The sequence below is a fragment of the Eleutherodactylus coqui genome, chromosome 10 (genome assembly GCF_035609145.1).
Source record: "Eleutherodactylus coqui strain aEleCoq1 chromosome 10, aEleCoq1.hap1, whole genome shotgun sequence".
NCBI lineage: Eukaryota > Metazoa > Chordata > Amphibia > Anura > Eleutherodactylidae > Eleutherodactylus > Eleutherodactylus coqui.
This window is the reverse complement of record NC_089846.1, coordinates 61,313,464-61,338,329: the sequence shown is the minus strand read 5'-3', so window position 1 is coordinate 61,338,329 and position 24,866 is coordinate 61,313,464.

The window sequence follows — 24,866 nt, the reverse complement described above, 5'->3', positions numbered from 1 at the left end:
ACACCTTCTCTACACTAGCAAACACCTTGGTGGCACCTAGGGAGCATATTATACTTTCCCCTGTGGTGTCTGTTGGCAACTGTAGGTTGAGGTACAACCTCCTAGTATTGGTTGCTGTGGATCATGCTGCTATAAACTCACTCTGATCAGGGTGAATAAGAGTTGCTGTGACCCGGGAGAACTATTTGCTAATACCTTCGCTTTGATTTTTACGTAGTTTACTTAGACCCATTACAGTACTAAAAACAAATAAAAGGTCTTTTCCCGCCTTAGGGATTATTATTGTTGCCTCCTTAATAGGTGGGAACAGTTAGTGCCTGTGCTCAGTCTCTCCAAATACCACGAGTAATTGTGAGAGTAAAAGTTCACCAAATTTTGGGTATCTCTCTATGGGTACTCCGTCGGGACCTGCCGCCTCATTTTGTAAGGACACTGCCTCCTGCATCTCCTCCAGACTCAGCGGAGTTTCCAAAAATTCCCACTGTTCTGTAATATGGAAGTGCTATAACTGACAATTGCTACTTGTTCCTGGGTTTTCTGGAGGAGTGGAGAAGTGTAGAGGGAACGTACTGTATCGCCAATTGATCGTGTGTTTCCTTAATCCCTCGACTATTTCTCAGGCCTGTGATAAAGGTTGAACCGGTTTGCGCTTGAGCAATCACAGCCACCAAATGTACGTTTCTTTCCTCTTCAAAATAGGTGTTTACTAAACCATGTTTGTTCGCTGCTGTCTCTAGTATGTCGTTATGCAGCTTGTCCTCAGCCTCCTTCCAATCCACCAGGGCCTCGGGAATAGCATCATTCACAAACTTGGCCTCTGTATCTGCTAATCGGTTCTGGAGCCCTTGGCCCAGCGCCTGACATCTCTGCTTAATCTGTAATTTTTGGGATGAAAAGGCCTCTTAAATAGACCTTAGTAGCCACACAACAAATATTTGTAGGGTGGGAGGCTATAAAGTGTAAAGTATTCATCCAACAGAATGCATTCAACCCTAGAGCCATTTGTATGTTGTATTTCAACCAGCATTGGTGAGTGGTCTGAAAGCAGTCGGGGCAAATACCTAACCATCGACTCAGCTGGGCATTAACCACTAAGTCGATACGCAAAAACGAGTGGTATGTGCTTGAGTGATGACAATAGTAGCAAACACCTGGGTTTTTAGCTCGCCACAGGTCTAGCAAAATGTCCCCTTTTAAGAGGTGTCCCAAAGCGATTAGGCGACTCGTCAGTAACACCCGTGCCCTATCTCAATGGGGAGTGACAACAGAGTTGAAGTCCCCTACCAAGAGAATAGGGGTATTTAGCATCACTGCCATAAATTCCAGTATTCACCGCGTGATTCATTCGTGTTATGGGAATGGAAAATAGTGAAATAAGTAAACATGTATACTTGTATTATTTGCAGTGGAGGAAGAACAAGCTCCCCTCAGAGCCCATTTTGCATGAAACTTTGGAATGGGGTTGATTTTGTGTATTTATGCGAACCCCCTTGAGTGACTTTATGCATTGAGTGAAAACTGATACCCACCCACTAAACCTTGACATTGTGCAGGTTCTCTCTACTTAGATGTCTCTTGCAAACACAACACAAGCAGCTGATATTTATTTACCAACTGGAACATTGCGAGTTGTTTAACTGGATTTCCCATACCACACACACTCCAAGACTATCATACTTTTTTCAACCATTTATTTGAATGTTGTGTTAGACAGTCTGCTAGTTCTTGGACTACCTACCCCCCCACCCACCCCAGACAGATCGCTTCCTGTTTGATGTTCCCATTAGTTTAGCACTGATACACTCTCGCATGTATAACATTAACAAATACTTCCTAACACAGCTTGTAAGGCTGCATGTTTAGGGGCAGGAATCCGCCAGCGATTCACACTGTATGAAGCTTCCCATTAGTGTTGCTATGGAAAGCACAGCCGCGGCATCCACGAGTGGAGAATCCTAGTGATTCTTCACTCGTGGGATCTAAATCGCAGCATGCCCTTTGTCAGGCTCACCGCAGAGACCTGACAGGTCTCCCTCCTCGTCCCCCGCAGCAGAATTTCTCCTGCGATATTCCGCAACGGCCATGAACAGGGGGCCTTAACCTGAGTAACCCCTGAAGAGGTCAGGGCACCAGTTCTCCGTAAGTCGTAGGTTCCTCAGTGACCGAGCCTTGTGGAAAGTGTTTTCAACCATTTGTAACTTTTTACTGCTCCGCTATATATTCCAGGTATGTTGCTGTAATGCCAGTATATTAGTTGCTGTCATGTATCGCTGATCTACAGGGTGAACGTGATTCATTGTGGATTTGATTTCCATTTCGATCCAGCCAGTTAGCTAGTTTTTTTGTTATCGAAGGATCTCCCTCAAGTGCCACAATCCATAATTTTGCAGGGGTGGTCGGGGCGGGACACAGTGTCTTTTCCACTGCATATGTGGACGATGGTCCTTACCAAATTAAATAAGTAACCAGGTTTCAAAGTACTCCGCGGGTTTGTTATCTAGTTCTCCAGTAAACTAACCACACGGATGTTACGTCTTGACCTGTTCTCCAGGTCATCTATTTGACTCGGCACGGTGGTGATAGCCTGACTGTTTCCATTCACCTTTCGCTGCAGTGGTGTTAACTGGTCCTCTAGTGTCCCATATCTGCTTGTATGGAGCCTATTTGCAGCTTTAATGTACTGTATATTTGTTGACAGCTCCTAGGACATCCCTCGGTGTGGGATCAGACTGCAGCTCTACATGTCTGCCCTGATGAGGCATGTCCTGCGGGGTACTCGGTAAGACATCTCCTCTCCGGCGTCCTGTCATCCCCCTTAATATCCATATTTGTGGCAGTACTCGCCACTGTCCCAGAAGAGCTGTCCTGTAAAGTAGTCCCCCTGAGCTCCTACATAGAAGTCTGCTCTGGCAAAGCATGCTAGCCTTGCCGCGGGGTCCTCACTTCTGGACGCTTTCAGTGCTTGTTCCCTCTCCTCCTGAATAGCGGCGCCATGTTCTTTCTCCCCTCCGCCCGCTTGCAAGGGTCCTCGCGGCCAATCAGGCTGTTCTGCAGCCGTAAACTGGCAAGTCCTGCTGCTGTAGGGCGTATTGATGGTGCTGTAATGCTAATTTTATGGGTTTTTCCTTGTTGGGGAGTATATTGTATACAAGTAGTATAGTGGGAGCTCAGTTATAGCAACACTGCACACGTGCTGTTGGGCTCCGCCCCATTAACTCTTAATGCACTTAATGTATACTATAGTAATGATCTCATAGTATGCACATATAGCTCTGGATCACCATAGAACTAGTGTGTGTGTTTATATATACACATCAAATTGGACCGCAAATTCATGCCTGCGGGACATTGGCTATTTAAAACCACTATCCAATAGGCTTCTGTTTCCCAATTTGTTTACCCAATCACCGCCCCTGGATGGTCTGCACACTCGTTCTATACCTATTACATTAAATGTGGTTATTACCTTTGTGGGTCATATAAAATGTGGTGAAGCTGCCGACATAATGCAGCTAGCTCCATGTAGAGCATCAAAAATATGGTCCGTAATATGTTCCCGTAAGGGTCTGACCGCAGATCCACACGTGGGGCATGTAATAACCCACACCACAGAAGTGGTAGAGCAATTATTAAAACTGGAAACGCAGTAGGTTTTGTTAGTGGAACACAACCAAAAGTCTTTACGGTTAATGTATTTACATAGACCACATAATCTGGTCCTACATTTATGGAAACCTGTTAGATCCAACCAAGACAGAGAAATGCGCTTTCAGCTACTAATCATAGGTTCCATTAGTGCAACCTCTCCCAGCGCAGAAATTACTTCCAGGTTTCAGTCGATCTCTTAATTTACTTTCGGAAAAAAGAATGGGAAAATATTTCCTAATTATGACCCCTAATTGATACTCATTAAAAACATATTGAAGGTGTTAGTAATGTAGGATCTTCTCAACCTACAACCATTAAAAAGGTTGTCCCGCCGCCCAAAGTCACACTTTTCCCCCATTAATGCCCTGTAGAGTAAAAGCATCACACAATACAGCATTTCACATAAAAAAACATATTCTGCTAACCTTTTTATTCCTTTTCTCCTAGGAAAGTTGACCTGTAAAATCATTCAAGGATGGCGCCGCCTAAGGAGTTTGCATGATGCACTGCTCTCTCTCCTCAGCATGCGTGCTCCCGATAACGCCAATAACATGACTTAAAGACCAGCATTATTATGGGAGACTCGCATTGCTTTGAATGGAGCTGGCAGCCGCCTGGCCCCGTTGAAAGCAATTGGAGAGCAGTGCGAACACCTGCTACTGCTGTGACAGCTGTAGCAGGAGATTCTTTATCTCCCCGGCATGTCCGCTCGTCACTGGACACTGACAGTACTGTCACTGTCCAGTGATGAGGGGACATGCCAGGGAGATAAAGAATCTCCTGCTACAGCTGTCAGAGCAGTAGCAGGAGATTGCGATCTCTAGCATTACTTTCAATGGCAGAGGATTGCGATCCTCTGCCATTGAAACTAAAAGAAACACCAAACCTTGCTCCGCACACAGTGTGACCATGCACACATAGTGCCAGCAACCCCCCCACCCCTCCCCCGCACACGTATGGTGACACCCAAATATAGATGACGCAGAACCCACCATTCACAATTGACACAGCACCCCACAGTGACAAGTCTGTGACAGTAATGTCCATATATAGTTGGACTGATGGGAGCCCTGGAAGATGGGCCAATTGTCTAGCTGCAGACAAAAGCTGAACTCTCATTTCGCTGTAGTCTAGCTTTAGAATTACATCTTAGCGTAAGTCTGGATACGGTGATCGGGCAAGGGCTTGATGGATCCTGTCAATCCTCAGTAAATTCTGGTTGACTGTGGGCAGTAGTGCTGTGAACTGATTGACCATTGTCTCCTTTAGGGCCGCCACTGTTTCGGAGTCCTCGGATGTGAATATTTGCTCGCCAAGGTCTGTTTTCGAGGTCTTCATGTTTAGCTGCTAGGGCCTCTATTCTGGACTCGAATTCGACACAATTCTCATCTTCCGCCGCCGCAACAATGTAATCTGTTTTGCGCTCCAGTTCGTCTGTTCTTTGGCCCAAATCTTTTATTTGATCCGTGAATTCTTTAATTGTTGCTAATTCTTCGTTGAATATAGACTTAATATGGATTAGCAAAAAAGCATGGGGCCCCTTTAGCAGGGCATGTTGGATCTGGATTTTGTTGTGAGGGGGGCATGTCGGAAAAAGATTCCGCTGCGGCTGGACTTGGCGGTCCAGATGTGTGGGAATCAGCCCGAGACTGCTTTGCAAACAGTTCTGTAAGTGTACCTTGTATTGTAATAGGAGTCCCGATTGTTCTTTCTATTGGTTCTGGTCATATTCGTGGTAATGCCCTGTGTATAACGTAAGATGGGCTGTTTTCAGAGTGCACCGGTCTGGTGCAGGCATGGCCTAGGTAGATATTAGGATGTTAACTTCAGATCACCCATGTGTCAAACTTGTAAAATGGGAGGACGGGCCTAGTTTATAGCATTTGGTAGTTAATAATGTGGGCTTCTTTCATGCGGCACAGGATCTTTGCAGATAATAAGCCTATAAATCCCTAGGATTGATTCCCCCCCCCCTTAGAGGAAGAAGCTATTATTTCAGATTATGCTGCTCTATTAAGTAATCACTAGGTGGCGACAGATCACAAATAATGTCCTGCTGTTCTGTTAAATCCACCATTTGTTGTGCATCTGTGAGCCAGCACACCTCTCCCCAAAGTCTGCAGGTGATACTCTTCTGCAGGCAGGGTGGCAGGGTCCCACTAAGATCTCCCCACTGCCAGAAGTAGCACCCCCTCAGTCTGCACCGCTGCCTCTCTGGCCTGGATTGTAAAATCACTGCTGGTGGTGAGTGAGTTATGTCTGGTGGGAATAAATATGACCCTGGGGTGTGGGGAAGCAGTGGGACCCCCACTCCTTTCAGGCTGCTGTTCTGTGTGTGCAGTTGGCAGTGTTCAGGGCTGTGATTCTGGGCCCCCTAGCCCACTGCCGATCCTCCTCACCTCTCTCCCTGTCTCAGGGGGTATTGTGGTGCCCCTTCCCGAATGTTGGCTGGCTACTGCTGTTCCCAGTGTGTCCTGTGATTTGCCACGCCGGTCATACTGAAAATTTAGGCCGTGGAATTGTGGGTCTTACTATCAGGCTACAAGACCCCTCTTTCTGCTCCTCCTGGTGTTCAGAGGTCAGCGGTGGTTGTTGTGGCATCCCGAATGGTAGCGGCTTTTCCTTTGCTTCCAAAGGAGTTCTCTCGCCGCACGTCCACTTCTGCCGGCCATGCCCCCCCCAAAAAGTGTTATACAATACATTATAGGCACACAAAAATGATACCAATAAAAACTATAAGTCAGTCCCACCTTTGTCCGGCTTCAGCTCCCTGTTCCTTCCCGTGGTGTATCTTGCAAGTCTGGATTAGCCACTGGTTCTCGGCTTTCTTGTACAAATATAATTCACTGCCGGGAGACTGCATTGTAGATATTCCTTCTTTATTAGTAAAACGTGCACCTTACAGACATGGAGAACGCGTTTCAGTTTTTACAAAACCTTCACCTCTACGTCCTGTTTTTACAAAAACTTCCTGAAAAACTAAACCATTAATTAAAAACAAATGTGGAATTAACCGCTTAGTAATGTATGACATTGGTGGCCTTTTACCTGTTACTTCCCGTTAGTTCAAGTTCAAGGCATTACATGGTGATATTCAATATCAAATACATATAACATACATCATTAATTTAATGACGACATACTCCATAAATTTTTTAACACGACATTGATTTTGTTGGGAAATTAATTATAATACATTTGAAAATACTATTACCGTATTTTTCATTCTATTAGACGCACCGGTCTATAGGACGCACCCCCGTTTTAGAGCCGGAAAATAGGGGGGAAAAAATGTAAAACTCACCCAGGGACAGCGCGGGGTTAGTGCCGTGCGATGGAGCAGAAGAAGCAGCAGGGGTCTGAAAAACCATCACTCCATGTCACAGCGGCGCGTGTGTGCAGCAGGATGAAGGAAGGAAGCCGTTTGGAGGCGGGGAGCAGCAGTAGTATCCGCCGGCGCTCACAACCAATCAGAGGTATGTATGGGCGGCAGTGGGGAGGAGAGAAATCTTCTGACTGATCGCACATTTGTTCGTGCGATCGCGAATTTAACGTGCAATTGCACTAACTAAATCGCCTTAGCACTTTAAATTCACGATTGCGCTAAAAATGGCGATCGGAACAAATTTGGAGGGGGAAAAAGTGCGTCTTATAAAGCGAAAAATACGCTATATATTTTTATAATGGCAATTGTTGAAATTGTCTTTAATAGCTGTATGCAATAAATGCCTATGCCAATAAAATTGGCAAAATTAGTTTAATATTCTATTAAATTATTAGATTTAATTTCACCATCAGCATAATTTATTTTTATCTTAGTTTTATATAGTAGCAACTAATGCAGTTATACCGTTAATTCTTTTGTATAGCAGTCGATTTTAATTTTACTTCACCTTAAAGGGGTTGTCTCGTGGCAGCAAGTGGGGTTATACACTTCTGTATGGTCATATTAATGCACTTTGTAATATACATCGTGCATTAAATATGAGCCATACAGAAGTTATTCAGTTACCTGCTCTGTTGCTAGCGTCCCCGTCTCCATGGATCTGTCTAATTTCGCTGTCTTATGGCGTTTTTAGACGCGCTTGCGCTGTGCGGTCGTCTTCCTGGTGAATGGGGCCGCTCGTGCTGGAGAGCTGGTCATCGTAGCTCTGCCTCGTCACATGTGCCGATTCCAGCCAATCAGGAGGCTGGAATCGGCAATGGACCGCACAGAGCTCACGGTGCACCATGGGAAAGGACCCGCGGTGCATCGTGGGTGAAGATCCCGGCGGCCATCTTGGTGAAGGAAGAAGTAGGAAAAAGGAAGACGTCGCAGAGCGGGGATTCAGGTAAGTAATGTTTTTTTTTTGTTTTTTTTTTTAACACATCCATTGGGGTTGTCCTGCGCCGAACGGGGGGCCTATGGAAAAAAAACCCGTTTCGGCGCGAGACAACCCCTTTAATATTTAACCGAGTCTTTGTATTCGGTTGCAATTAAAAATTGCAAATTGATAGAATTATTATGAATGTACACTGAAAAATATGGCAAGTCTGTATTTTTCCGCTTGTTATAGTGATTGTATTGTCCCAAATGATGACAATGTCATCAGTAAATCTAGCATACCAATCCAATATAAATGAATTAGCCTGATTGAAAATGAAATAATGATCCCACCAGCTCATCAATAGATTTGCAATAGAGGGGGAAGCTTTGGAGCCCATCGGGGCTCCAGATATCTGTAAAAAAAAAAAACAAAATTCACTATCAAAAGAAAAAAAATCATGTTTTTAATAAAAAATTCAGTAGCTAACCAAATAAATTCTCTTAATTCATTGTTGTAATTGCTGAACTGTTTCAAATGAAAATGTACTGCTTCCATTGCCACATGGTGTGACAGTATGCTAGAATACAAGTCCTTTACATCGCACGAAATCCACATATAATTTTTGTTCCATTTGACATGTTGCAATTGTTGGATCACATGCTTACTATCCTTCAAAAACCCAGGTACACTCTGAACCAAAGGTTGCAGGGATCGATCCACCCACGAACTGAGACGTTCACAGGGTGAATCGATCCCTGCAACTATCCGGCGTATGGGGGAAGGGGGGTGGAAATATCCCTTTATGAATTTTTGGCAAGCCGTGGAACACTGCTACCACAGGAGAATCTGGGCGCAAAAAAGACACCACTTTCTCATCTAGCATGTCTAATTGTGCCCCTATTTGCAACAACTTCCATTTCTTTCATCTCAATTTTTAGATGTTAGTTTATCTGCTTCATATTCCACAATCAGATTCATTAACAAAAGAGCAGTTAGACAGTATAGTATGCCATTTATCCTTGAACGCCTCAGAATATTCAAATGTGGCTTCCTTTCTCAGCTTTATCCCCCTCACCTCCCAGCCTGTGTCTGTGTCCCCAGCGCGATAGTCTACCCGGGAGTGCGGCAAGCTGCTTGAGAATGTGTTCCCCGCTGTCATCTCCCTGCTCAGTTTTAAATTCCCCTGCCGTCAGCGCTGTGTAGGTAAGCGCTGTGATTGTATGGAGCACCAGCTTACTTACACAGCGCTGACGGCGAGGGAATTCAAAGCCGAGCAGGGAGATGACAGCGGGAAGAATTCTCAAGCAGCTTGCCACAGCGGCGGGCAGACCATTCCGTTGGGGACACAGACGCCGGCTGGGAGGTGAGTATTGCATTTTTTCTTAACCTAGTATATACTCGAGTCAATAAGTTTTGCCAGTTTTTTGTGGTAAAACTTATTGACTCAACTTATACTTGGTGGGCTAATACTCGAGTATGTACGGTAATAGTATTTTCAAATATATTATAATTAATTTCCTAACAATCAATGTGTTAATAAATTTATGGAGTATGTCGTCATTAAATTAATGATGTATTTGATATTGAATATCACCATGTAATGCCTTGAACTTGGTAACGGGTAAAAGACTACCAATGTCATACATTACTAAGGGGTTAATTTCACATTTGTTTTTAATTAATTAATGGTTTAGTTTTTAAGGAAATTTCGTAAAAACAGGACGTAAAGGTAAACAAGATTTTGTAAAAAAATTAAACGCGTTCTACAAGGAGCACGTTTTACTAATAAAGCAGAAATATCTACAATGCAAGCAGTCTCCCGGCAGTAATATAGTTTGCTATGCAAAAAACAAGCCTTTATACAGCCGTGTCGATGGAAAAATAGTTATAGCTCTTAAAAAGTAGAAATGAAAAGCCCAAAATAATTGTTGTGTCCTCAAGCCCAAAATAGGCCATGTCATTAAGGGGTTAAGCATGCTGCTAGAACATGGTGGCATTCCCCTTTGTGGAGGCAAGTTAACCTCTTAAGGTCATGTCCCTTTTATCTTTCCTTTTTCGGTTTTACCTCCTCCCTTTTTAAAAAGTCCTAACTTTTTATATTTATCCGTTGACTTATGTCTGACGGCTTGTTTTTTGCGGGAGGAGTTGTTTCTCAATGGCGTTAATGTGCTGAAAAAATTTAAATTCGAAGTCAAGTTAAACGAAAGACATTCCAACATCTTTCGGTGCATCTTGTTTCTACAGTGCGCAACTGCTACAAAAATGATGTGATAGCGTTCTTCTATGGGTCAGTACGAATACTACAATACCAAACTAATGGTTTTGCTTTTTTTTTATCATCTGACAGCAGTAACTTCTATTTTTCCTTCGACATACTTGTGGGAGGGCTCTTTTTTTGCAGGACATTCTGTAGTTGCATTAGTACCACTTTTCAGAATACATACGACTTTTGGATCGCTTTTTATTGCATTTTTTTTCTTGGAGACGGTGACTAAAAAAGCACATTTCTCGTATCTTTCCTATTTTTTTTTTATGTTCATCATGCAGGGTTAATAATGCATTACTTTAATTGATCAGATTTCTACAGACGTGAAATCAAATTTATGTATTTGTTTTGTTTTCTATTTAGACTTTCTTTTTATTAGAAATATGGCAAAAACATTTGTTTTTGTTAAACTTGCATAACTTTTTTTTGTTCCTTAGTCCCCAGAGGGGACAACAACTTGCAAAGCTTTGATCGCTTCTGCGGTATAATGTAATGTCATAGGCCTTTTATAACCTCACTCCACAAAAATTGGTAGGGAGATTTAAATGCCTCTGTTGGAATTGGCAACGTCATTTAAAAAGTTAACAGCTTCAATGACCTGTGCAGCTAATCGGAGCTGGGGCTGCCCAGTGTCTGCTGTAAGATGCAGCCGGTGCCTGCGTTGTATTGAGGTAGATCGTTGTGTAACCTCTCTTAATAGATACCCCAACGCTGCTGGACGTTAACGTAGGTTATAAACCTCCTCCCTTCTCCTCCTCCTTTTCCCTCCTTTTTGCACTGTCAGCCGTGCCACATTAGTCACATGGCCAACAGTGCGACCTGAATGTACATTTGTATATGGTGCAGGGTGGCCGCTAGGACCCCCCCTAAGCGTAGGGGCCTGGTGGCCATTATGACCCCTGACAGTACGCTATGGTGTGCATATAAGAACTGCGTTGCTGTGGTGATATTGCGTGTACTGCTAGGCGATGCTTTGAGTGACGCCGCTCTACGACATGTCTGATTATAGGTCGTACTTCCTTGTGATGACATCACATATTGGGTTTCGTGTATCTATTGTATGATGAAGTCTGGGTGCACACAAGCTTTAAATGCCAGATGCGCCTGCGAGTTGGGCGCAACTCGCATTGGACAAGGCGCAGATGCCTGATCTATATGGACACGGTACATTCACGGGAAACATCATGCTGGGAGTTTTATCATGTGGACCGTGGGGGCGGTATAAAAAAAAAATCTTAACTTCATAGGTTAAAGTAGAGCCGTAAGCTGTCAGTGGAATTACACGGACAATATGCTAGTCTACACCTACCTTTCACATACACAATACTGATTACGTAAATGTATTTGCGTGCATGTGCACGTTTTACTGTACTCTTTTGTACAAGCAAATCATGTGCATTAGTGCACACAAACACGCAACCACACTCCAATTCATTCGAATGGGCAATTGGTGTAGTTCAATGTGTTCTTTCCCTATGCAAACACACCTGAAAATAGAGCATGCTGTGCATTTTTTTTCTTTTACAAGAACGAGGTGTGTGCGCAAATATGCATTGAAATCAACGGGTTCTCTTCACTGTTGTATGTGAAAAACGGCTGCAGAAATACGTCGGTGTGAATCTACCCCTCAGTCTCCAGTGTGTAAATTGTCTCGTCCTTATGTGTATTGCACAGCTGCAGCATATAATAGGTTAATCTCTGAGTGGCTGGGATATGTCTGGAAACTGTATCAAACTGTCTTGTGTTAGGGAAATTCAACAGTTTCATTCGTATGCTGGCGTGCTCCAAATCAAAGAGGTAATTGACCAGTCAGGAGGATGCAGACACACAGACCATGCAATGTGTAGTGCATTCTAGCTTTATTTACCCTATGCGCTGATTCTTACAGTATTGTGAAAAGCAAGTGGCTTTATGCCAAATACAATTAATATGTATACATAGTAGTTTCTTATCAGTGGTCTTTCTCTCTGCAGATGTTAGACCTTGAGATACTTCCTGACAATCTTGTATGTTTTTGGCAAGAAACCTCTTAAGATAACAAGACAGAAAACTTTGTGGTGGCCCGATTTAGTAGCTCCAGCTGGATCTTTCAAGGTGAAGTCTAGCATATATCATCTAAGTGAAAGTTGAAAACCATACAAATGTGTATCTAAGTATTTATAATAAAGTGACGACATGGAGTCTTTTTAAACCGTCTTTTAGGCCTACAGCCTTCACACTTATCAAGTCATGTTGCCCTATAAATGTAATTTTAAGGAGTGGGTCTGCGTCTATTTCTTCATTGGTGTTCTGTTCTTCATGGAGAGTGCCAGCTGCATTGGGGGTACCTTAAACCCTCATGTGGTGAAGAATGGAGGCCAAGGAGAGGTATGCTGACGTTCCCATCCGAGGCCCCCTCGAGTGAGTGGAAATAAGTAGCCTGCCATGCAGTGTTTTATCTACTGAATACGAGTGAGTGAGTTGAGTATTCTTCCACCTCTGGTGTGTCTGTCTGGGAGTAGAGCCTTACAGATAACTCAGCCTGTAGGCCTGGTGTTATGCTGTGTCCCGGAGTGTTTGACAAGGAGCGGCGTCCTACAAATAACTTGGACTATAGGCCCAGTGTCATCCTTTGTTCTCCTCCTCCCAGACTTTGCTGAAACTGTTTTCTTGCACTGGTGTTTCTTTGCAGTACTAAAGTTCCAGTCACTGCCCATTCCTAATGATTGAGCTATTCACTATAACCGTGTGTGGACTCTATTTTCTGTAGGACAACCAACTGTGTGAAGGAACTGGGGCATCGCAAGTGACAACTTCAGTCCACTACACTTCTATACAGGTAACCACTGTCCCAGCATTGCCTGGAAGAGACTAAGCGGTGCCTTTGCTCAGGCCGTATGCATCCCTCTAGGGAGGAGTTTGGTAGAGCCACTGTGACAAGTGCCATCTCTACCCCCGCCATCTCCTCAGTGTTGTGCCTTGGTTGCTGCAGGATGTTACAGTATATTACATTTATTAGGTAGAAATCCTGAAAATGGCTGACATGTTGGTGCGACTCCATCCCTGCTCATAGCAGAGGTACATTGGACTTGCTGTTAGAGGGTTCCAAATGCGCCACATTATTTAGCAACCATTCGCCTTTCAATAAACTTGGCAAAAATCACTGACTGTCTACTTTCCTTAGACTGGCATAATATATACCCTTAGTAAATACCAGCCGCTGTCTAATACTGGTCATTGCTTAGCAGCATTCCCTTACATGGTCTAAGTTCCCCATAGCTGCTTGTTGCACCTCAATGATCAACATCTCTTTAGTCTTTGACCTATCTTTATACAAGACCCCTGTTGTGTCTTCTGTACTCGGTTGCTCTTGGTGACTCGGTCTTCAGTTGTTCTTCAGGCAGTATGTTGTGCAGAAGTGAGGGCATAGACCATGTTAAAGCCCCATTAGAGGGTGAACCCCATAACACTTGTACCTTGAGAAGGGAGCTGATGTTATAGGTGGAGTCAGAGGCGTAACGTGAAGCTCCTGGGCCCCAATGTAAAACCTATAACAGGGCACCCAACTATAATGCTTTATTCATAGAACTGGTCTCCCTATATGTTGGAGAGGCCTTATTGTCACCCTAAGGCTCGTGGGCCCGGGTGCAACTGCATCCCCTGCATTCTCTATAATTACGCCACTGGGTGGACTCATATATTTTTGATATATGGAACCTGCCACAGTGTGTCTCCTAACTGCTGTTGCCGTGTGTGAGGGATGATAGAATTTTTTATATACAGAATCATAGCTCTGGCTCTAGCGTGTGGGCTATATATATTTTTTTATTGAAAAAGCAAAAAACATTGTAATTAAATATTACAGGCCCTTTAATGGACTAAGCAACAATCACAAAGACTCAGGTGAGACCGGTGGATACCGAAGAACTTGCTGTGGTCATTGTGGACCGTTCATCATTGACCTGAAGTGAGAGCCACTGGACCCAAAAATCCAGAAGGCGAAAAATCCCCTAGAGTTACTCTTTGGAAGGGCAAAAAACCTTTGACCCCGGATGTGGCAATTGGATGTCGCTCTGGATCTAATCTAACCTATTGCATATTGCTGTATATATAGTTTCAGACTGATAGACGTAATTGGCTGATGTAGACGTGATTTATATAATTATGTGTATTATTGGTATAAGCTAGATATCTCCTGTATCTAGTGATAGGGTGAATGCTGGTATATCACTATATACAGGATGTAGAACTTAAAGCAGCTGTACATATAATGTACAAGAGATACCAATGTTAGGGCTCCTTTACAGTGGCGAGGGTGATATCGGGCTGTGGATTATTGCCCCATATCACCCTAGTCATCCATGTGAAACCCATAGATGTGAGGCATTTTCATGTGAAAACTGCTTCGCATCGCTGAGGTGTTGAAGGAATTCCCTGCTGTGGCAGAGGATTGCAGAGTTCTCCCATTGTTTTCAATGGGGCTGTTGGCTGCAATCTTGCAGGTAGATAGAACATGCTGCAATTTGTTTCCTGCATCGCAACACGGTGCCATGCAGGGAAACTTCATTCATGTATATGACCCAATTCAAAAGAATGGTCTTCATATTTGTTCGAGATGTGTGTCTCACAACGTACAAATCTTGCATGATTTTCACACCATTGTGAAGGAGCCTTAAAGGGGTTGTCCCGCGGCAGCAAGTGGGTCTATACATTTCTGTATGGCCATATTAATGCACTTTGTAATGTACATTGTGCATTAATTATGAGCCATACAGGAGTTATCAGAAGCTTTTCACTTACCTGCTCCGTTGCTAGCGTCCTCGTTTCCATGGAGCCGACTAATTTTCGCCGTCTAATGGCCAAATTAGCCGCGCTTGCGCAGTCCGGGTCTTCTTCTCTTCTGAATGGGGCTCCGTGTAGCTCCGCCCTGTCACGTACCGATTCCAGCCAATCAGGAGGCTGGAACCGGCAATGGACTGCACAGAAGCCCTGCGGTCCACCGAGGGAGAGGATCCCGGCGGCCATCTTCAGCAGGTAAGTAAGAAGTCACCGGAGCGCGGGGATTCAGGTAAGCACTCTCCGGTGTTCTTTTTTAACCCCTGCATCGGGGTTGTCTCGCGCCGAACGGGGGGGGGGGTTGAAAAAAAAAAAAAACAGTTTCGGCGCGGGACAGCCCCTTTAAGAGTGGTTTCACATCTGCATTGGAGATTCCACTTTTCTGCTCCCTTTGGGGAGCAGGAAAGGGGAATCCCCACGGTCAAACTGCTCCATCTCTGGATGGAACCGAACAGCGCAGGACAAACTCCAATGACTATAATGGGGCCCGGGGGTCCGCTAGCTTTCTGCCCAGATATCTGGCGTTTGGAGGGAATAAAAAGCACTGAATACAGCCCTTTTTATTTCAGTATTTTGAGCCAGATCTGTGATGGAACCTGCGGCCAAAGGTCCTGACACAGATGTGACACCGGGCTTACGCCAGCATGGTTGATATCACTGTATACAGTATGTGTTTATACATCTCCCTGTGATTAGTGATATGGAACATGCTGGTATAACCTGGGTGTATTGTGTATATAATTCAACACTTGACACACAACTGAAAAATGCATGAATCATGTAAATCCACATGATTTGTGTATGCAGTGTCTGAACATGTGGCTTTTGAATATCAAATTAATTGTGGTTGAAAACATGAACTCTGTCAGAGGTGCAAAACGCTGCGTGGGTCATAAGCGTCTTATCGCTGTGGAGTGACCTGTCCTATCGCCGTATACGGCAGCGAAATTGTACTGAGCATTACGGCGTATCTTGCACACGGCCTATTTTTGTGTTTTCCGGCGCCATTCCAATGTTACTTCATTATGTGCCCATAGAGAACAATGGGCTCTTTCAGGCATAATACACCGCAAAATTCAGGATGCTTCACGTTTAGAACTTTAGAGATTCTGAACCAATTGTGATGTAATGCCCCTCGGGATGTCCTCATAATTGCCCATTAAGACGTTTGTCCGGACTTTTCCATAGAGAAGAACGTAATGGGGAACATTTAACAAAAGTGTCTTTATTGCCCATAGCAGTCAATCCGCTTCTGTTTTACCACAGCAGTGTAAAATGAAAACTGAGCTTTGGTTGCAACAAAGACCGTTTTACTGTTAGCCAGTTTGGATAAATTAGGCCCATATTTTAGGTTTTGTTCGTACTACCGACTCACCCCACCCTGTTAACTTACCCCTCCCGGCAGACATAATGAGATGTCACAATCTGTCCCCAAGTGCCATCACCCGCCTTTAGTACACAGTAGCAGGGAGTACCAGGACTGCTAGAGATGGCACAAATGTTTGATCGTTGGTGGGCATCGCCAGATCCCCCCCCCCCAAGGAGGGGAGGGCGAAGCCTTAAAAGTGAGGCTGTACCCACCCAACTCCCTGCAACCAAATATAAAAACGCCTCCAAGAACCATCCCACCCACCACAGCAAGCACAACTTGCTACCCAAGTCTGACCTGGTCATCGTCTGCAACTTTCTAGAGGGCATCTCAGACCATACTATCACCATACTTGCTTGACCTCAAATTTGTGCTGGAAGTTCCTGCGAAACTCCCTTTCTGGCCGACTACCCAGATCATTACCCCCCCCCCCCCCAATATGTAGCACTAAGATGGGTGGGGCCCTGTCCAAACCTGCAAAACGTATTGCCTCTAGAAGTACCCACCTCACATCATACCTCTGAATCCCAGCCAACGGATAATCGCATCACTCCTGAAAATGCCCACCTGATGCCTTTCCAGTTGTATCTTTGCTTGCTCAGCAACCCAAAAGACAAACGAGTGTCCGAGAATCCAAATCAATGCTGGACCGCGACCAGTTTAACCCCTTAAGGAAATGGCCTATTTTGGGCTTAAGGACACAATGATTTTTAGTGGATTTTCATCTCCATTTTTCATAAGCCCATAACTTTTATTTTTCCGTTGACGCGGTAGTAGAAGGGCTTGTTTTTTGCGTGGCGAACTGTAGTTTAGATTGGTGCAATTTTTGGCTGCATAGACTATACTGTAAAATGTATTAATTTTTTTTGATGGGGAAAGAACGCATCGATTCTGCAATGGATGGGTGTTTTTTGCAGTGTTAATCATGCAGCATAAATGAAATACATTTTTTCTGCGGCTGGTACGATTACAATAATTGTTTTAGGCTTTTCCTTTTTAGATTTTGTTTTTTTTCCCCCGAAGTTGCTGCATTCCATGTCCTTTTAACTTTTTTATTTTTCCATGGACGGAGCTCTGTAAGGGCTTATTTTTTGCAAGACGTGCTGTAATTTTTATTGGTACCATTTTTTTTTTATTGTGTGCTTTGGGAGGCAAATTTTTAGCCTTTTTTTTTACGCTTCTTGCCGTGCAAAATAAAAAGCAGTTTCAACTTATTGTATGCATTGTTAGGGATATGACTATACCAAATGTGGTAATTATGTATTTTTTTAAGTTTATGCTAATATGAGAGCGCAACATTTATTTAACCTTTTTTTGGACGTTTATTTTTATCGTTTTACACTTGTGTCCCTGTGGGGGACTTGCACCATAGCACCTATGATTGCGATAAAGCATTGCAGGACCCTGGCTGATCAACTATTGATGACTTATCATAAGTCATCAATAGTATTTCGCTGCAAAACCCATTTAACTGCTCCACTAGTTATGTGGCGTATGTTACATGCACCATGTGTAAATTACAACATGTGAGATCTGCCATCATATCCTTATGGAAACCTATTGGTGAACATATCTTTTGATGCTATATATGGAGCTAGCTGCAATATGTTGGCAGCTTCATGTATAGAAACAGAGAAGCCTATTGGATACTGGTTTTGAATAGCAGTGAATTTTCGGTCTGATTTGATGTGTATATACCAATTGTATGGTAATATGGAGCTGATGTGTATACTAGATCATTACTGTAGTGCATGTGCATTAGGGGTTAATGATAGTGACCACAGGTGTAAGTACATACACCTGTATAGGGAGAGTATTTTATGGTTTGGAAAATTGCTCCTTTTATTGGAAATTTGACTGATTAACCCCTTGGTCATAAAGGCGCAAACAGGCTTCACTAATTTTTCAGGGTTTTTTCTCATTTCAAGAGCCATAACGTTAACATTTTTTAGTCTACAGCTATATTGAGGACCGTTTTTGGCAGGACAAGTTGTATTTTTTAAGGAATTATTTTTGGCTACATATAATATATATTGTACTTTTTTATTGTAAACTTTATGGCGTAAAATATATTTTTCTGGCGTTGAGGGCGTATTGCTATGTGCATATATCGACCAGGTTTTCACGCTCGGCTGATATACGCTGTCCCTCTCTGCATGGAGAGGAGGCGGGCCAGGAGCAGTACATTGAGCACCCGCCCCCCTCAGCCCCTCGCCACTGCTGGTCACCTGGATGTTGGTAGATGGGCCAATGTAATTTGATCAAATTATATACCAAGAAGCTTGCATTATATATTGAGTGCTGTTGCCATCTTTTGGTTCTGCTGCCACTGTTTGCAATGGGAGGAGCGGGATGGGAGCGTAGCCAAGTTTAGCCTCGTCCCACTCTCTCCCACTGCAAGTAGTGGCAAGGGGCAGAGAAAGTGCAGGAGCTCAGTGCACTGCTTGTGGCCCACCTCCTCCCCCTGCAGAGACAGCGTATATCGGCCGGGAGTGAAAACCCCACCGATATACGCATGTCAGAATAAACTTAGTATGCAAAATGTGCTAATACTCTCTAGGTCGGCACAAGTGCAGGCAATACCAAGTTTATAGTTTTGGGGGTTTTTTTTTGGGTGGGTGTTTTTTTTTTCCATTTTTGTACACAAGTATTTTACTTCCAAGAGCCATTGCATTTTTCTTCCACGGACTGAATTCTAGAAGGGCTTGTTTTTTACATAAACTGTAGTCTTTTATGCAATTTTTGGTAATCTATAACATTTTGATAGCTTTTTGTACCATTTTGGCATGTTTTTTACTTTGAATGGCGTTCGCTGTGCAGAATAAGGGGCCAAGGACGGACTTTCCGGCACCACCGCAGCTGTCATTCAGGCGGCAGTCGCAGTCTCTGGGTCCCGTCTGGGTAGCGACGCTTCACAAGGGGGCGTGGCCTCGAAGGAGCGCAGGACGAGTGAAGTCAGACACTCCGCAAGGGGGCGTGGCCTCGACGGAGAGCGTAAAGGGGGCATGGCCTGGCACGGCTTGGCGCCAGATTCAAAATATATAGCTCCCCCGCACCAGGAGAGGACGTCTGGTGCTTTTTTCGCGCTGGGAATTGATGATAAGTAGAGGAGTTGATCCCACAAGCGCAGGATGTCAGCCAGAGAGTCTCCAAAGTGTAAGTGGTCCAGTGGGCCAATCTACAGACACCTGCACTACATACACTTCCTTGCGAACAGAATTCTCCCTTGTTTTTTTCAGGACAGGGATACTCAAAAACCTGGGAAGGCTAGGAGAAGTAAAGTGTGTCCAGTGTGCTTAGGCAAACTTGACGACTCCTGTGCTAAAATGTTATGTGCTTCCTGTTCAGCAAAAGTTCTGCAGGAGGAGAAATCTTCCCTCATGTCCTTCCTGGACGACCGACTGAATTTCGAAGTACAGTCCTCCCTCTCGGACCTCCAACCAGGGCCCTCAGGGGTTACAAGAAGGTCTGCAGCTGGATTTCTGGCAGATGCCTCTATGGAGACGATCCGCTTCGGAGCCTGCATGGCAGCCCTAACCAACACCTCCAGAAGGGACTGCCAGCCATCAGACCACCCAAAAAACCCTTCACTCAACGTCCCTCGTGTACAATGTACGCTGGGAAAGTAAGGACCGGAAGGTGGTCTTATCCGAAGGGCGGAAGGGGTAAGACTTATCGTTGTCCCTCAGCCCGCATCTTTGTGCCCGGTGGGAGGTAGACTGGCTCGTCTTTCTACTAGTTGGCATAACCTAACGACTAATTAATGGGTTCTACACCTGGTGGCAGAGGGGTAAAAGATCGAACTAGAATCTCTCCCCCCCCTGACATTTATTTTAACCTCGGTCCAGTCTCCAGTCCTAGAGCAGGCTCTATTTAAAGGTGTTCAGAACCTGCTGTATCTCGGCATGGTTATCCCTGTCCCCAAGAGGGAAATAGGGAAGGGCTTTTATTCTACCCCCCTTTTCTGGTTCCCAAACCAGATGGCTCCCACCACACTATAATCTCTAAGAATTGAATAAATTCATTGTGTATAGAAAATTTAAAATGGAGACTATCAGAACTGCAACTCTCCTAATTGCTAGGGAAAGTGTAATGGCCACGATCGATTAAAAAGGATGCTTATTTTTACATCCCTATTTACGTCAACTCACAAAGGTTCCTGAGGTTTGCGCTGAGAATGGAAGGGGCAATCTGTCACTTTCAATTTATTTGCCTCCCATTTGTAATCTCCTCTGCCCCACGGATTTTTGCCAAAGTGGTGATCGAAATGGTAGCTTTTTTGCGAAATCGTGGGGTTATCGTCCCCTACCTGGACGATTTTCTGTTGGTGGCGGATTCCTTGACTATTCTGAGGTCACACTTGGGTTCCACGCTTCAACTGTTTAAGGACCTGGGTTGGATCATTAATGATCTGAAAAATCCAACATGAAACCAGAAACCAGGAAAAATTCCTGGGAGTCATTTTGCATTCCCGGCTCCAAAGTTCGTCCCTTCCTCCTCTAAGGAAACAGCTCATTTTAGAGGAATGTTATATAAAAAATCTAGAGTAACTATAAGAGGGGCAATGCGGATCCTGGGGCTAATGACTTCATGTATTGGTGTGGTTCCTTGGGCCCAGTTCCGTAGCCGCAATGTCCCAATTCTGAAGGATGAGTGACTGGAGAAGTTACAGTCCTCACTTGACCAGACAATCTCTTTTTCTGCTAAAGCCAGATCTTCACTCCGCTGGTGGTTTGTCATCGGACAACCTTTCACAGGCGTCCGAATGGAACTTGGACCCTGCAATAATTACAACGGATGCCAGCGCCAAAGGGTGGGGGGCTCTCTTTGAAGGGGGCCATATACAGGGTACATGGGACCCTCATGAGAGATCTGGCTCATCTAACTTTGGAGAACTTAACGCGGTGTGGAAATTCCTACGTAGCCTGCAATCTCTTTTAGGGATGAAGCATGTGAGGATCTTTTCAGATATGTCAACAGTGTCACTCATTCGCCACCAGGGTACCACCAGGAATCCTCTACTGTAGCAGCTGGCGGGAAGGATCCTTCAGTGGGCAGAACTCACAACCAAGTCACTGTCTGCCTTCCACAAAAAAAAAGCCGAGAATTCAGCCGTGGACTTTCTAAGCAGGAAGAAAGTGCACCCAGGAGAGTGGGAACTCCATCCCGAGGTCTTCAACCTGCTCATGACAAAATGGGGGGTACCCGAAATAGACCTATTTGCGTTAAGCACAAATACCAATTGCCGGCTTTTCTTTTCCCGAGGCTCGGAGAAACAAGCCTTAGGCACGGACGCCCTCTCTCACCCCTGGGTTTGGGACTTAGCTTATGCTTTTCCCCCTTTTACCATTGATTCCGCTACTCCTAAGGAAATTACAGCAGTCAAGCCTGTCAGTAATGCTGGTAGCGCCTTATTGGCCCAAAAGACCTTGGTTTCCTCTCCTGAGATATGTCAGTGGGAGAGCCTTTCCACCTTCTGCCAAGACCGGACCTATTGCTGCAGGGCTGTCTTCTTTACCCAGAATTTCACAAGTTCAGGCTTATGGCCTGGATCTTGAATGGGTAAAATTCTTCGGAAAGAGTCTTTCTCCTAATGTAATTTCTATGATTAGCAAGAGCCTTAAGCCCTCGACAAAAAAAAATTTATTCCAAAGTCTGGAAAAAATTCTCAGCGTGGATAGGCCAGGACATCCAGCAGTTAGATCAGCCAGACATCTCTGTAAAGTTCTAGAGTTTTTCCAGGCGGGCCTGGATAAAGGGTTGAGTCCGAACACCCTCAAAGTCCAAGTGGCAGCTTTAGGGGCATTGCTTGATCTTGCGCTTGCTGAGCACAGGTGGATTAAGAGATTTCTTAGAGGGGCATGTAGATTACATCCATTTACAAGGCTTCCGGCACCCCCCGGGAACTGACCATAGTTCTTCAGGCCTTCTGCGATCCCCCGTTCGAACCTATTAGAGATCTATCCATCTCCTTACTGACGTATAAGGTAGCCCTCCTTGTGGCAGTCATGTCAGCAAGACGCGTGGTTGAAATCCAGGCCCTTTCACAAAGGACCCCATATATGACTATTCACCCAGACAAAGTTGTATTTTCTGTAGACCCGTCTTTCCAGCCTAAAGTCTTGTCAGATTTCCACAGAGGCCAGCTGATAGTCATTCCAGCCTTCTGCCAGAATTTCAAAAACGACAAGGAGCAAAGGCTCCATAATCTTGACGCCAGAAGAGCTGTACTAGCTCTTGAAACTTTGCGTTCAATTTCAGGGGCAGGCCAAAGGAAGGGCTGCTTCTAAAGATGCGATCGCCCGGTGGCTCAGGAGAGCCGTCCAGGAGGCTTACAAGGCCAAGGGCATCCCTCTTCTAGAAGGATTGAAGGCCCACTCTACTCGAGCAGTGGCATCTTCTTGGGCAGAGAGAGCGCACGCCTCAATCAAGCAGATTTGTAACGCAGCCACGTGGACTTCTGGTCATACCTTTATTAAACACTACAGGCTGGACATTAAATGTAGTTAGGATGCAACCTTCCGGAGGAAGGTGCTTCAAGCAGTAATCTCTCCCTAAAAAAGCCCATAACAGTTATTTGGTATTCCTCCAGCTTATGCCGTCATGTCTGAGGGAAAACAGGAATTTTTCTTACTGATAATTCCCTTTCTTGAAGGCATCATGACAGCGTACGGGCTTTACCCCCAACCCCCCCCCCCCCCCCCCTGACATGGTTATCCTGGTTTTGTGTAACACATGAGGTAATGTGTATGCTTATGATGTCTTTGTCTGAGGTGTGATGCCAATAAAAACACACCTTCTGGTTAAGTATTCTGTCACTGTCGTTATTTGTAACGCACTGGTGTTTGGTGGAGGGGAGATTCCTTTTATGCTCTGCCTCTTCCTGTCCCTTCAGGTCAGTGGGTGAGCAACCTCCAGCACATGCTGTCATGATGCCTTCAAAAATGGGAATTATCGGTAAGAAATATTCCCGTTTTTCACCATGAATTTTGTAATTTTCTTCTTGACTGGCACTTTGCGGGGTTAATGTACTGTCTTTTTTTGGTCAGGGTCACTACAAATGCAGCTATACCATATTTGTATGTATGTTTTTCTTTAATTGCCTCACTAGGTACTTAGCATCATTCTAATACTTATGAGATGGCTTATGAGAAAAAGTGAAATGGAGCAAAGCAAGAAAAGAAACAAAAATGAAATGAGTGGGTAGGTAATTTACCAGTGGCCGAAGAATTCGTGGCAGGGGAAACCATCAAACCCCATTTACACTGACAGATCGCTGAAAAGTCTCTCAAACGATACTTTGAGTGACTGTTTTGAGCTGTCATCTTTGCATAGCCTATAGTAACTACTTAAGAGCTATGCAGGCGGAGCGGGACACTCCCGCTATTGCTCGGCGAACAATACAGCTGTTATGCATAAGCAAACAGCTGTATTCTCCACAATTACAGCTCACGTCTCGCTGTGAACTACCAGCGGGATACAGACTGTAAGAATCTTATCAGCGATGCCGACTGTAATAATTCAAGAAAACTAGAATTAAGAGAGGAACGACTCGTGCACAAAAACTTAACTATGTCCGTGCATTTAGATGCAATGGTTATTGCTCTAAAGACTGCTTTAAGCGAATGGCCTTTACTAATAGAAGCCTTTCCTGCCTATATTCCTGTAAACGCATCTATGGTATGTTAAAATTAATTCCATTACAATATATCTCTTGTGTATTCGTTCTACCCAGCGTGACTAATGATGGGTTTCACCCCAAAACACCTATCTTATGCTGGTTTTTAATTTATTCAATAATTTAGTGGTAAGATGTAAACAACTTTTTTGGAGGGTCGTGCCTATCCACCAGTTTTTGGGATGTTCTGCACCTCCCCCCCTTTTGTTTGTCACAATTTTGGCACACCCACTGTTGGTGGGTTCTTCTGGTTGGTATCCACTATCCATCTGAGACTTTTTGGCTTCTAGGTATTCATCTCAAACCCAAGCTTCTAGAACCATTGGGTTAGCTCCACCCCTCTTTCCTCTCAATGAGTGACCCCCCCCCCCCCCCCCCTGTCAGCTTTTTACATGCGGTTTACACTGACTGGCATGTTAAGAGTTAATCAGGGATCTGAGGTTTCAAGTTAGATAGAGCAAGTGCCTGGCTGTCATCTGGGAGACCCAATGCTAGGCTTCTGATGCATCTGCCATCCAAAAACTGAGCCGCAGAATATAGCCCCTTAACCCCTTGAGTGGCACGCCCGGAAATTTTTCGGGACGAGCTCCACTGCTCATAGTGACATAGCCCGGAAGATTTCCGGGCTATGTATCACTATGGGAGCTGCAGAGCACAATGCCACAAGCTGTGACATTGTGCTCTGCCTGCACAGACCCACACAGAGCAGTGCAAGGGCTTTGAAAAACCAGCAGAAGATATTGCCGATATGCCGGCAATCTCATGCACTGGTTTGTTTACAGG